This window comes from Pseudopipra pipra, chromosome W (assembly GCF_036250125.1).
Source record: "Pseudopipra pipra isolate bDixPip1 chromosome W, bDixPip1.hap1, whole genome shotgun sequence".
In the NCBI taxonomy this organism is placed as follows: Eukaryota; Metazoa; Chordata; class Aves; order Passeriformes; family Pipridae; genus Pseudopipra; species Pseudopipra pipra.
The window spans coordinates 8,879,293-8,893,300 of NC_087580.1; the positions used below are offsets into that span (position 1 = coordinate 8,879,293).

General features: G+C 57.6%; 1 protein-coding gene and 1 long non-coding RNA gene across 2 annotated transcripts in view; both read right to left on the bottom strand.

The window, feature by feature from the left end:
• The window catches only part of LOC135405843 (estradiol 17-beta-dehydrogenase 8-like), a 69,386-nt gene that overhangs the window by 44,182 nt on the left and 11,196 nt on the right, over positions 1-14,008 (bottom strand). The gene's annotated exons all lie outside the window — the stretch shown is intronic.
• Positions 6,721-7,449, bottom strand: LOC135405898 (uncharacterized). The gene is made up of 3 exons (XR_010426083.1): positions 7,420-7,449; positions 6,954-7,023; positions 6,721-6,861 (listed from the first exon to the last, which is right to left on the bottom strand). It is a non-coding gene; the product is annotated as an uncharacterized LOC135405898 (long non-coding RNA).

The window sequence follows — 14,008 nt, forward strand, 5'->3', positions numbered from 1 at the left end:
CTCTCGAACCTGTTTTTCCCCGATACAGTAACTCTTCCCCCTCCCCGTTACAAAGTGACATCACATTCATCCTGTGACATCACATCCATCCTCTGTGACATCAAATCCTTCATATCCTCCATGGGACATCACATCTTCTGTGACATCACATCCTCCCTGTGACATCTCATCCTCCCCTCTGATGTCACATCATCCCTGTGACATCACATCCTCCTTTGTGGCATCACATTCTTCCTGTGACATCACATCCTCCGTCTGACATCACATCCTTCACATCCTTCCTGTGACATCACATCCTCCTCTGTGACATCACATCCTTCACATCATTCCTGTGACATCACATCCTCCTCTGTGACATCCTCATGTCCTCGGCTTCCCAGAGTCCCTCAGTAGCTGCACGAGGAAGGGACCAGACTCAGCAGGAGGTCTCTGTCCTGTTGTCCTGGTTTTGACTGGGATAATGGACTGGTTTACAGTCACTGCCCACAACAGGGACTGGCCTTGTCTCAGCCCAGAATCCTGGAATCATGCACAGGTTTGGGCCCAAAAGAACCAGAGCCCTGCTGGGCTGCCAGTCCCTGGATCCCCCTGCCTGGGCCAGCTCAGCAGAGCGGGGCCCGGCTGATGCAGGAGGACACGGTGTGCCCAGCTGGGACAGGGGCAGGGCCAGCAAAGGGCATCTGCCCCTCTGGGCTCTGCTCGGGGAGGCCGTGGCTGGGCCTGCACCACTTGGGGGCTGCAGTGCCCGCAAATGGGCTGGAGCCGGGCACTGCCACCACCCCAGCACTTCCCTGGGCCCAGCCCTTGTGTGCCAGGGCCAGCATTGCCCAGTGCTCCCCAGGGCCTGCCCAGACTGGAGATCCCAGTCACCAGTGGGCTGTGCCCATTGCCCGTCAGCCCCTTTATCTCCCAGCTCCCTGTTTTCCTGATCCCGGGGTCCTGGTGCCCCAAGAAGGGGGTCAGTGCTAGTCCCCCTTGCCTGCAGAGACTGGGGAGCATCCTCCTCTGTGACATCATATCCTCCTCTGTGACATCACATCCTCTGTGACATCACGTCCTACCTGAGACATTACATTGTCCCGGTGACATCACATCTTCTGCTGTGACATCACATCTTCTGCTGTGACATCACAGCTCCCCTGTGACATCACATCCTCCCTGTGGCATCACATCCTACCTGTGACATCACATCCTCCTCTATTACATCACATCCTTCACATACTTCCTTTGACATCACATCCTCCTCTGTGACATCACATCGTCCCTGTGACATCACATCCTTTTCTGTCACATCACACTCTTCACATCCTTCCTGTTACATCACATCCTCCCCTGTGACATCACATCTCTCCTGTGAAATCACAGCTCCCCTGTGACTTCATGTCCTCCCTGTGACATCACATTCTCCTCTATGACATCCCATCCTTCACATTCTTTCTGTGGCATCACATCCTCTTCTATGACTGTTGTGGTTTGAGACCCCTAAAATCCAATTCCCGGGTCCAATCCCCCCTCCCACATCTCACCCCAGTGTGAGATGGATTTCCCAGACACAACGCAAGACTCAATATGGGATGAAGGGAATTATATTACTACACAAATAAATATTATAATACATCATATACATAATCCTAACTGTCTCTCCTATGATAAATCAGTATTTACATTGGATCAAATCCCTTCTCTCTCCAATAAAAGTTCCGAAGGGAAGAAGGAAAAGATCCTTTCCACCCATGAGCAGCAGTGTCTCTCTTCTTCCATGCAGCAGCTGTAGCTGGATTGTTGTAGCTGGATCTCTTTCCAATAGACCCCAGGAGGGTCTCCTCTCACCCCTCTCGGCTCTTCGACTCCAATCGAAGGTCTCTCTCTCTCTTCCTTGGACTGCGACAGCAGGGACAGGCTCGCTCACCGTGTTATATCATGAAGTGCAGGGGGCTTTGTGACGGTCCCTTTCCTCAGAGGATTCAAGCTCCCCGAGTCAGAACGTTAGGGCAGCTTTCAGTTGAAAGTCTTTGCCTCGAGCGGTCCATCAGAGCTCCTGTGCTCTGTCTCAGTCTAAGCCCCTTCTCACATCTCAACCCAATGGGAGATGGTTTTTTCCAGACATCACACGAGACTCAAGAATGGGGGAAAGGGAATATATTGCAATGACTGTACCAATAAATACTACAATACATTATATACAGTCTTAATTATCTCTACCATGACATAAGTATTTACAATGGATCAAATCTCTTCTCCCCTCCAAATAAAAGTCCAGAAGGGAAGAAGGAAAGATCCTTTCCACATTTAGGGCAGCAGCCTCTCTTCTGTCTTGCATGCAGCAGTTGTAACTGGATTGTTGTCGCTGGATCTCCTTTCAATACACACAAGGGGGTCTCCTTTCAGCCCTCTCACCCTTCGGCTCCAAGCGAAGGTCTCACCCGTGGACTGCCAGCAGGGACAAGACTCGCTTCACCAGGGGCCTATCACAAAATGCAGGGACATCTTCGTGAAAGTCCCTTCCTCAGGGGACCTCTGAGTCAGAACAGCTTTCAGCTGAAAGTCTTTGCCTCGAGTTCTACCAGAGCTCCTGTGCTCTGTCTCAAGCGGGGGGGGGGGGCAAGGTCACCCTCTCCGCATTCTTCCTCCATCCCGGTCCAGCTTTCCAGGACGCTTTGAGCTTTTCAGCTCCTCTGCAGTGCATGTTGCACTTCACCCCTCCCTTCTAGGAGGTGAGGGGTCTCCAAGGAGTTTGGGGTCTTTTGGTTCAGTTCTTACCCCAAGAACTCTGTCTGTAGAGCTTAGGTTTGCTCTCTCTGCTGCTGTCTCTCCCTTGGCTCTCTCAGACAATTCTGTGTCTCTTTGGCTGCATGCTGTTTTGTTGCTTCTTCAGTTCTTATCTGTTGGCTCTTAGCCACAATCTCTGGACACTGCTTCTGCTGCTGCTCTGTCTCTGCTCACTCACGGTGGAGAAAACTTCTTTAGCTTTCAGCACCAGGTACTTAGCCCAGCCTGACGCTGTTCCAAGTCCCTGCAGCCCCCCCCAGCTGGGGACTGGGGGGACCCAGAGGCTCCAAGGGGCTCCGAGCCCCTTCCTCGTGGCCTCAGAACATGGCTACTTCTTCCACAACAACTACAACTAACTTCTTTTCCAGTCTGCTTGTGATATGTTTATATTGTGCAGAAGCGCTCATTGGGTAAAACTTCAATGGTCACCCCCCCCTGGGGTTTTACCATTTTAGAACTTCAGGGGGAAAACTGTTTCCCCCCACCACAGGTGGACTGGAAAGGGAATGAGTGGGACAAACTGGGAGGACCCGTGTTTGACTGGGAGGGGATGGAGAGCAATTGGGGGGCACTGGGAAGGACTGGGGGGGCACTGAGTGGGACTGGGAGGCACTGGGAGGGCAGTGAGAGGACCCCTCCCCAACTGTGACCCCCCTGTGAGCTTTCCTGAGGTGCCATGGGAAGAACCTCCTGCTGCCCCTCCCCCCTGTGACCCCCCTCATGGCCCCCCTGTGCCCCCCAGGGCCCCCCCTGTTCCTGGGGTGCCACGGGAAGAACATCCTGCTGTCCAACGGGAACAGAACGGCCTCCAGACTCTCCAGCTACAGCCAGGGGCTGGTGGTCATGGGGCAGCCCCTCCCTCTGGCCGCCTCTTCCCCGTACCTGGTGATGTCACAGGGGAATGTGGTGATGTCATAGGGCAGTATGGTGATGTCATAGGGGAATGTGGTGATGTCATAGGGGAACATGGCGATGTCATAGGGAGCATAGTGATGTCATAGAGGAACGTGGTGATGTCACAGGGGAACATGGTGATGTCATAGAGGACCGTGGTGATGTCATGGAGGAGCACAGGGATGTCATAGAAGAACTTGTTGATGTCATGGGGGCTTGGTGATGTCACAGGGGAATGTGGTGATGTCATGGGGGAGCATGGGGATGTCATAGAAGAACATGGTGATGGCATGGGGGCGTGGTGATGTCACAAGGAGCATGGTAATGTAAGAGAGGAACGTGGTGATGTCACAGGGGCCCTAGTGATGTCATAGGGAAGGTGGTGATGTCATATGGTAATGTGGTGATGTCATAGCAGAGCATGGTGATGTCAAAGCAGAGCATGGTGATGTCATAGGGGAAATGGTGATGTCATAGATTGACATGGTGATGTCATAGAGGACTGTGCGGATGTCATAGGGGAACACAGATGTCATAGGAAACTTGGTGATGTCACAGGGAATGCGATGATGTCACAGGGGAACACGGTGATGTCATAGGGGAACGCAATGATGTCACAGGAGAATGTGGTGATGTCATGGGGAATGTAGTGACGTCACAGGGGAACATGCTGACGTTTGGGGGTAGCTGTGTGATGACATCACTCTGTGTGTCAATGACATCACTGCGGTTGTCGATGGCGTCACGGTGACGTCACGGTGACATCACCCAGGTGCAGATCGACACCCTGAACCCGCAGTGGAGCTCCTCGCTGGCTCTGGGGGTCACGGGGATCCCCCTGGGCGCTCCCCCCTCCCTGCCTGTGCCCATGGCCTCAAGTGCCCAGCCTGGAATGGTCAGGGAACCCGTAAAATATCCCCCCGACCCCCCCTGGGACCCCCAAACCACCCCCAGAATCCCCAAACCTCTCCTGGCACACCCAACACCCTGGGACCCCCAACATCCACCAGGGACTCCCAAATCTCCCCACCTCCAGCCTGGATCCTGCAGAAGACAGGGGTCTTCCACAAGGCCAGGAAGGTCAGGGAGCTGCCTTGCTCCCAGCGCTGAAGAAACAAATACCTTGCTGCTTAAAGATGCCAAGTCTCTGAGCACTTCTGTTATTCCAAGGTTTTTCTGTATTAGATCATATCCCCCCCTGGAGTCTGTTTTGCCTGGGAAGGTGATCAGGAAGTGACCTCTGCCAGCTCTTGGCTCATGAATCCTTGGCTGTTTTTTTTCTCTCCTCTGTCCAGTTGCAGAGGGGAGTGAGAGAGTGGCTTTAGGGGGTCCCAGGTGTCCAGGCAGGGCCAACCCACTCCACCTGCTGTCTGTGCCCAGTGACTGGACCTGGTGACAGTGATGGAACGGAGCACGATGATCCTCCCTCCCTTCCCTGGGTGCTGCTGGATAGACCTGGTGTCTGAGCCCAGCGGGAACACCTGATCCCTGTCTGTGCACTTGTCCCTGGAGGGGACAGGCATCCCTCTCGTGCCCAGTCCTTCAGCCCCTCTGCCACCCATCACCACAGCAATAATTCCTCCCGTCACACCCCAAAGCCAAACCCCAAAGCCGCCGAGCGCCGGCAGCGCCGGGAGCCAGACCCGGCAAAGGGCTCCTGCCCCTGCGCTCTCCCGGCGGGCGGGAGAAGCCGTGCCTGGAGCCGCTCGCTTTGCGCTGGGCTCTGCTGCCTCTGCCCCTTCCCACCACCCCACCTGCTTTTGGACAAACCTATTTCTTGATCCTGAAATGCGGGGCTGGGGCGGGATGGTGTTGCCAGGTCTTCCCGGCTCCTTTTGTTTCTCAGCTCTGCCTGGCTCCGGGGCACGGCTCGGCCTTCGGCTCTGCCCGGCTCTTTTTGGTCTTTGGGTCTCCCCGGCTCCTTCCAGCCCTCAAGAGTTCACAGTGACATTGCTTTTGGGTCCTTTGATATCGGCCCAATGCTGCTCCTCTGCGGCACAGTGGGGCCTCCTGGAGCCATGGGGACATTGGGACACTCCAGGGACACATGGAATCAAGGCTGCCCCTTGACCCTGCGGGACCTCCTGGTGCCCTGGGGCACCTCTGACACTTCCTGGTCTCAGGATAGCAAGGAGGAGCCTGTGACAATGCAGGGCCCCAGGGACCCAAAGGCACCCTGTGACACTGGGGCACCTCGTGGTTATCAGTCTCTTCCGACAGTTCTGTGCAACCACAAAGAGACAAAACAGTGGAGCCTGAGTGTGTTGATCCAAACTATTCCCATCTCACCTGAAGATGTCCCTGCTAACAGAGGTCCTGTGTGTTCCCTCTGCTCTCTGGGCACTTGCATTCTTTGAGAGCTGCCCATCACTGGGGTAGCCAAGAGCACAGGGCGGGGGATCCCCTGGAGGGGGAGCAGAGACATCTTTCCTAGATCACCTTGCTCAGAGCCCCATCCAACCTGGCCTTGAATGTTTGCAGGGATGGGGTATCCACCACCTCCCTGCAAATGTGTTCCAGTGTTTCATTCTCATCATCAAATGTTTCTTCCTTATCTCTAGTTTGAACCTCCCCTCTTTTAGTTTAACTCCCTCACTCCCTGTCCTATTGTGACAGGCCCTACTGAACCCTTTGCCCACATGTCTCTAAAAAGCTGCCTTGATGTACTGGAAGGCTCCCATTGCTGGCTCCCATCGTGCTTTTCATCCCCCACTATCCCCATGGCCTTGGATGCAGGGCTGCTCTCCATCCCTTCAGCCCCGAGCCTGGCCCTGGAGATCTGGGGGCATTTGACACCCGCTGGCTCCTTTGATCCCCTTTCCCATCCCTCCCAGAGCACAGGGAAGGACTGAGGGGCCTTGGCTGATTGTCCCTGACCCTCCCCTGCCCCGACACCAAGCTGTGCTCCTTGGGGACGGTGCTTGGACAGCCCCAGTCAGACCCTGTTTCCCGCTGTGCCCCCAAACCACCGGGTGCCCCAGGGGACGTGGGAACACATATGGACACGGGAAGGCACCCGTGGATGTGGAACACACCCACCCAGACAGACACAGAGCATTTGTTTTGCTGCAGGGGTTTATTGATTCTTGCAGGGAAATTGCCAGGGCACCCAGGGGATCAGGGGGGTCCTCCAGGGATGATCATCTCCTCATGCCACTGGAGGGGGCCAGGACACGGGTGTCACCACCACTTCCAGTCCTGAAAGACAGAGCTCAAAATGTCACCCATGATGTCCAATGGGACTCAAGAGGGGCCTTGTCCTGACCCCTCTCCCTGCAGGCACTGCTCACCTCAGACATCCAGGGATGCAGCCACACGTTTCTCACGAACAAGCCCCACCACCTTCTCAACCACAGGGGGCTGGGGACAAAGCAGGGTTAGAGACACACTGGGCTGAACTGGGATGTACTGGGAGCCTGGGGCAAGCAATGGGGTCCTTGGGGAAGGTGCCTCTGGGCAGAAACGGGGTCCAGGAGCTTGTGTGGTCCTGCCCAGGAGCACTGGGGGGTCCTGGCAAAGAGGCACAGCTGGGGAGGGGCTGATCCTGGGGCATCTGGGGGGAGCCCTGTGGTGTCAGGGATTGGAATGCAACAGGGGCCCTCGGGAAGTGGGTTCCTGGGAAAATTCTGGGGGGCAGGGTGTTCTCTGGGGAGGCAGTAGAGTGCACAGAAGTGTGCTGGGTCAGACTGGGATGGCTGGGAGTGTCATGGCCATGTGAGGGGAGGACCCGACTCAGGCAGAACTCCTGGTACCCACCTGAGCCGTCTTCAGGATCCCAGCTTCCACTAAATGCAGCTGGAGAGAGACCAGGAGCCCTGGCTGGTCACTGGGATGTCCCCGGTGCCAGCGAGGGATGGGGGGACCAAAGTGTCCCCCAGTTCCCAGACTGGATGCCCTCCAGTCCCCCCGGCCCACTCACCTCCCGCAGATCATTTTGGGTTCCTGCCAAGAGTGCCTGGGCAAGGAGAGCAAAGGGTTAAGCAGGATTGGCCCCTGTGGGGCTGGGGGAGGGACACGGGTGTCCCCAGCCCCCCCAGCCCAGGGCTGCCCCCGTCTGAGGGGGAAAATCCCTTCTGCTCCCCCCGCTCCCACTGCACCCAGTTTCACCTCCAACCCCTGTGCCTGCAGGGCCCAGGGTGGGGATGGAGACAAGGAGAGCCAGGGGAATTCAGGGCCTGCAGGGAGGGTGGGGGGAGTAGGAGGGGACCCAAAGATGCTGAACTGGGGGGAACTGGGGAGCCCACGGGACTGGGATTGGGGTGTTGAAGGGGCCCTGTGTGGGATGCAGGGGAGGGGAAAGGAATTCAAGTGTAGGGACATGGGGACTGCAAGGGAGAGGCTTGGTGGGGACAGGAGGAGGAGGATGGAGGAGGACAAAAACGAGGGGACTGGGAGATGGTTGGGAGTGGAGAGGGAGTCAAGGAATGGACTTGGGAGGTACCAGGGCAGTGGCCTGGGTGAAAGGCAAAGGTCTGAGGGGAAGGATGGAAAGAAAAGCTTTGGGAATGATCAGTGGGAGGATGTTTGGGGACCCTGGGTAGGACACAGAGCAGATCCTGGGGAGGAGATGCCTGAGGGGACCAAAAAGAATGGGATGGGAGGCCCAAGAGGTGGGATTTGGGAGCACCATTAAAAGAAAGAGGTGGGGGCCCTCCCAGCAATTGACAGTGGACCTCCCTTGTCAGGGACCTCCCTGGTCAGGTTCCCTGAGCATCTGGGGCTCTGGGCACAGGGAGATTTGCAGTGGAAGTGGAGTGAAGAGAGGCAATAGTGGGAGGGAGAAGCTGCAGTGCCCAGCACTGGAGGTCAGGGAGAGCAGAGGATCCTCTGGACTGGGAGAGGGAGAGGCCAGAGCAAGGATTTTTGGGATCACAGCCACGATTCCATCCTGCAGTAGAGCTTCTCTCCTGCAGGCAGGAGCATCCCCACCACTGAGCCCATGGCCGTGGCATGGGGGCCTCACCTTGGCATCTGCCGGGGGGCTCAGCAGGATGGTGAAGAGCAGGGCCACGCTGAGCACAGCGACCTTCATCTTCCTCTGGGCCTGGGCAGCGCTGGCTGAGGCTGCACAAGGGCGGGAGCACATTTATCCCTGCCGGGACTCCTCCCTGCCCCCTCCCCGAGAGCCCCCGGGGCAAAGCCCGGCTGGGCACAGCCCCCAGCCCTGGCCACAAGCCCAGCCCTGGCACAGAGTCCATCCCGCCTGCGGCACCCATCCAGCCACCTTCCCCAGCATCCCTCCAGCTTCCTGCACGGGGCAGCTGCCCCTGGAAGGGCCCAGGCACCTGGGGGTGCCAAGGGGGTGGGCAGGGAGCTGAAAGCAGCTGCATACCCAGTGGGGACAATCCCACACAACACAATCCATCCTCCAACAGCCCCCAAACCCTGATCCACCCGTGTGCTCCTGCCCATCCCTTCCCAGAGCTTTCCCTCTGGGACACCCCAGAGCTGACCCAGGCCCCAGATCAGCATGTCTGTCCACAATTGTCCCTGTTCCACTCCAGCCTTGTGGGGAAAGAAGGGGGCTGCCACTGAATATGATTTGAGAAAATTCCACCAACTTAGGTGGGAGAACAATGGGGGACTTGGGCAGTGGGAACAGCCCCGTGACTGGGATCTCCAGGCACTGGAGGCACTGGGGAGCACTGGGCAATGTTGGGCACCTGGAGACAAGGGGAAGGCTTGGGGAATTGCTCCGATGTGTCAGATCCCAGATCCAGCCCACCCCATTTCCCAGCACTGCAGGCCCCAAATGGGTCCAGTCTTCAGCCCCAGAGCAGAGCCCAGGGGGGAAGATCCCCTGCCTTGTCCTGCCTTTGTCACACCCGGGGCCACCCACATCACCTGGGTCCCGCTCTGCAGAGCTGCCCCACACGGGGGGGTTCCAAGGGACCCCATTCCCAACAAGGCTCTGTGTCCAGCTCTGTCCCTGGCTGGGACTTGGCCACAGCTCCCCACAGGCCCTTGTCCCCACACGGTGTCTGTCCATGGCCCTGGGCCCACGCCAGTGCTGGCCCTGGGCAGGATGTGGCCATGCAGAGGGACAGCCTGAAGGGGCCCTTGTCCCCAGGCAGCCACTTGGAGCTAATTGGGCAAACAGAGCTCCCCTGCCAGCAGGAGGGGTGTTTGTCCCTCCCAGCACCTCTGATAAGCCCTGTTTGCCCATGGCCTGAGGCAGCAGGAAGCCATTCAGCAATCCCGGGGCTTTCCAGCCCTGTCTGATCCGGGCAGTCTGGGAATGGGGGAGGTCAAGGCAGCCTGGACACCTGGGCTCCCCTCAGGCCTGGCAGAGCAGGGCAGAGCTGGGGGCACGGGCAGGAGCAGGTCCTGGGGCACCCCACAGCCCTGGGGCTCCCTTGCTGCCCTCAGGACAGGCCGGAGCCCAGAGGTGGGGGCAGCGCCCAAAGCCTTGCTGAGCTCCAGGCACACAACAGCCACAGCTCTGCTCTCCTCCTGCCAGCCAGCTGGGCCATCCTAGATGGCAATCAGGTGGGTCAACCCTTGGTGAATCCATGCTGACCACTCCTGATCCCCTTCCTGTCATCCACGTGCTCAGAGGGCCTCCAGATGAGCCATTCCAGCCCATTCCAGGAATGGAGGTGGGGCTGACTGGCCTGCAGCTCCCTGGGTCCTTCTTGCCCTTTTGGAAGAGTGGGATGACATTGGCTCTTATCCAGCCCTCAGGCCCCTCTCCTGACTGACACAGCCTTTCAAAGATCATCAGCAATGGCCTCCCTGTGGTGTCCAGCAGATCCCTCAGTGCTCCCAAATGCATCTGACAGGGCCCAGGGACTTGTGGATGCCAAGTTTGCCCAGGAGATCTCAACCCAGATCCCCCTTGACCACGGGAAAGTCTTTCTTCCACCATTTCTTTTCACTGCTCTCCTGGGTCAGAGATTCCTCAGGGCTGGTTTTCTATTCCAGAAGGGGCGACTCCACCGCTCCCCTTCCTGGCCTGCTTTGCCAAAACCCCTGGAGCCGTTCTTGACAACACTCCAACCCTGGAGCCATCCCACCATCTCTCTGGGAGATCCAGGTCTCCAACTGCACAGGATCTCCAAATCTCTGTGTTTGTTTCCCTACCTTGTGCTTTGCTCTCCAGGCACTTCACTGAGGTGTTGGAGAGGGTCTGTTTGCCAGGAGGGCTGCAAGAGGACACCCCCTTGTCAGGCCTTGGGGCCGCTCCCTGGGCTGCTGGACCTTCCTGGAAGTTTCCCCACTGGAGCCTTGTCTTGGTGCCTGGCTGGTCTCCAGAACTCTGCCCTTCCCATGTCTTTCCTAGTTGAAATCAGGTTGGCTCAGACACCCGTGTCCCATTTCTTGAGGTGGATCCTGTGTCTCCCAGTCCCCTGCTGATCTTCAAACAGGGTGCCATGGTTCCTCTGGAAACTCCTTCTGTCTGATATGTGCCACAGTCATTCAAGCTGTGCTTCCCAATCTCCATCCACTTCCAAATCCATCCAGCAGCCCATGGGACAGGAAAATAACGCTCTGTTTTAGTGCTCTGCCTACGAGGGTGTGAGAAGCACTTTTAGGAGTCCCGAGCTGGGGATCAAAGGGTCTGGTGGTGAAAACTTGTTTTGGGTTCTGAAGGCAGAGGAAGGTTTGCCTGATCCACAGGCAATCCCAGGTGTCCCTGGGTTTGTTCCCATGATGATACAGACGCCTGTCACGGCTTCAAAGAAGTAAAAACACCCTGAGAAGTGGTTCCTGAGAACTGTCAATGGCTGATTGTTGTGTGACCTTCCGGGGCATTTGTTAAGGTTTCTCTCTTTCTGGGGCACTGTGGGGCCAGAACAGATCTATTGTGGGACAGCTGGGAAAACATTCCAGGCAACTGCCTTGACTATTTGCTCTGGAACTTGCCCAAGGAGGCGGCAGTGCCCGGGAAGATTTTCCTCTGGACTGTTTCTGCTTTGTGCCCCATTTGTTAGAGACCAGAGTGTGCCAGGGGGGATTATTGCCCAGGTGCACATGTGCCATGACATCATTTGTGTGCTGAATTCATCTGGACAGGAATGAAGGAACTGCCCACAGGGTCATCACTGAGGAACACTGACGCAGGAGAGGCCCAGGCTGCCTTGGAGATGCCAGTCAGGGGGATGGCACTGGACACCAACTGAACATGTGCCAACAGCCTGGGGTTAACGAGCTGGGCAGGCTGGGAGGCTCCCAGGGCAGGTGGGTTGGCCAGTCAGCTGCAGGAGCTGAGTGGGAACCCCACTGCCTCCCTCGGGGCTGTGTCTCAGCACATGTCCCAGCGTTTAAGGATGTCTTCCCCTCTCCTGCTGACCACTGTCTCAGCCAGGAAGAGCTGACCTTTTCCTGCTCCAGGGAAAGGCTGTTGGTGGCACAGCCCAAGTGTCACCCCGAGGTTCTGTCTGTGGGACTGGGGCTTCGCCAGGAGGGAGTGGGAGGGGGAACCTCCCTGGAGACTGGAAGCTCAGGTCCAGAAACTGGAAGGAAAACCAAAGGCCAAAAGCATTTGTGCAGGAGAACTCCTGCTCCAGTGTCTGTTGGGCAGAGGAGAAGGGCTGGTCTGACTTTTGACCCTGCTCAAGGTACTTCTGCTTTGCAGTAACAAACCCCAGAAATCAATCCCCTGAGCAGGAACAAGGTCAGCCCAGCCTCAGAAAGGGGCCCTGAGGGTTCCTGGGATGTGTGGGATCAATGGCCTGGCACATCAGCCCCACGGGAACAGAAATCTCTGCTGGGCACTGGTGCAGAGTGAGCTCTGAAACAGCCCGTGACAAAGGGGCAGAATCCATCTTTTTCTCTGGAGGGACGGGAGGATCCCATGGAGTGTCTGTGTTGGAGGCTGAGGATGGTCTGACTGGGAAGGAGTGGCCAAAGCTCCCTGTTGGGACTGGCCTGGAGGCTCCGTTCATCCTTGGCAGAGAACAACTCCAGAGAGGGTCTGTCAGGGACCCCTCATGGAACCAGTGGGCTCTTGGCAGAGCTGCCTGGAGAAGGGAGAAGATTCAACAGCTGTTTCCCTTGCCTGGGCCCTCAGAAGAGACTTCCCTTGTGGGGATGCTGCGGGTCAAAGGGCACCCAATGTGCCAATTGCCACTCTGACAGATGGCCAAGGACAATATCACACCCACCAGGGCTTCCTGGTTCCCTTCCATGAGCTGTCAGTGACTGGAGAGCAAAGGATTGCTCAGGAAGGCTCACTTGCCCTTTAGCAGTCCCATCTGGCCAGTGCAAGAGTGTGATGGGGAGTGGAACCCTCCCTTGGGCTTTGAAAAGCGTCTTCTGGGGGCACAGCCCCCTGAAAGGACTGAACCATGGAATGGGACTCATGAGAGCAGAGTGGGAAAGAGAAATGGCCTGCAGAGGAACAGGGAGGGCCAGGAGAGAGAATCTTGCCCCCTGGGCTCTGCTCTGGGGCTGGAGACTGGACCCATTTGGGGCCTGCAGTGCTGGGAAATGGGGTGGGCTGGATCTGGGATCTGACACATCGGAGCAATTCCCCAAGCCTTCCCCTTGTCTCCAGGTGCCCAACATTGCCCAGTGCTCCCCAGTGCCTCCAGTGCCTGGAGATCCCAGTCACGGGGCTGTTCCCACTGCCCAAGTCCCCCATTGTTCTCCCACCTAAGTTGGTGGAATTTTCTCAAATCATATTCAGTGGCAGCCCCCTTCTTTCCCCACAAGGCTGGAGTGGAACAGGGACAATTGTGGACAGACATGCTGATCTGGGGCCTGGGTCAGCTCTGGGGTGTCCCAGAGGGAAAGCTCTGGAAGGGATGGGCAGGAGCACACGGGTGGATCAGGTTTTGGGGGCTGTTGGAGGATGGATTGTGTTGTGTGGGATTGTCCCCACAGGGTATGCAGCTGCTTTCAGCTCCCTGCCCACCCCCTTGGCACCCCCAGGTGCCTGGGCCCTTCCAGGGGCAGCTGCCCTGTGCAGGAAGCTGGAGGGATGCCGGGGAAGGTGGCTGGATGGGTGCCGCAGGCGGGATGGACTCTGTGCCAGGGCTGGGCTTGTGGCCAGGGCTGGGGGCTGTGCCCAGCCGGGCTTTGCCCCGGGGGCTCTCGGGGAGGGGGCAGGGAGGAGTCCCGGCAGGGATAAATGTGCTCCTGCCCTTGTGCAGCCTCAGCCAGCGCTGCCCAGGCCCAGAGGAAGATGAAGGTCGCTGTGCTCAGCGTGGCCCTGCTCTTCACCATCCTGCTGAGCCCCCCGGCAGATGCCAAGGTGAGGCCCCCATGCCACGGCCATGGGCTCAGGGATGGGCCCCTTCCCAATCCAGGGGCTCCCCAGCACTCCCCAGCACCCCCAGCCCCGGGCCAGGCCACTTTCTTCTGGCCACAATTCCCTCTCTCCTTCCCCTTCCCACAATTC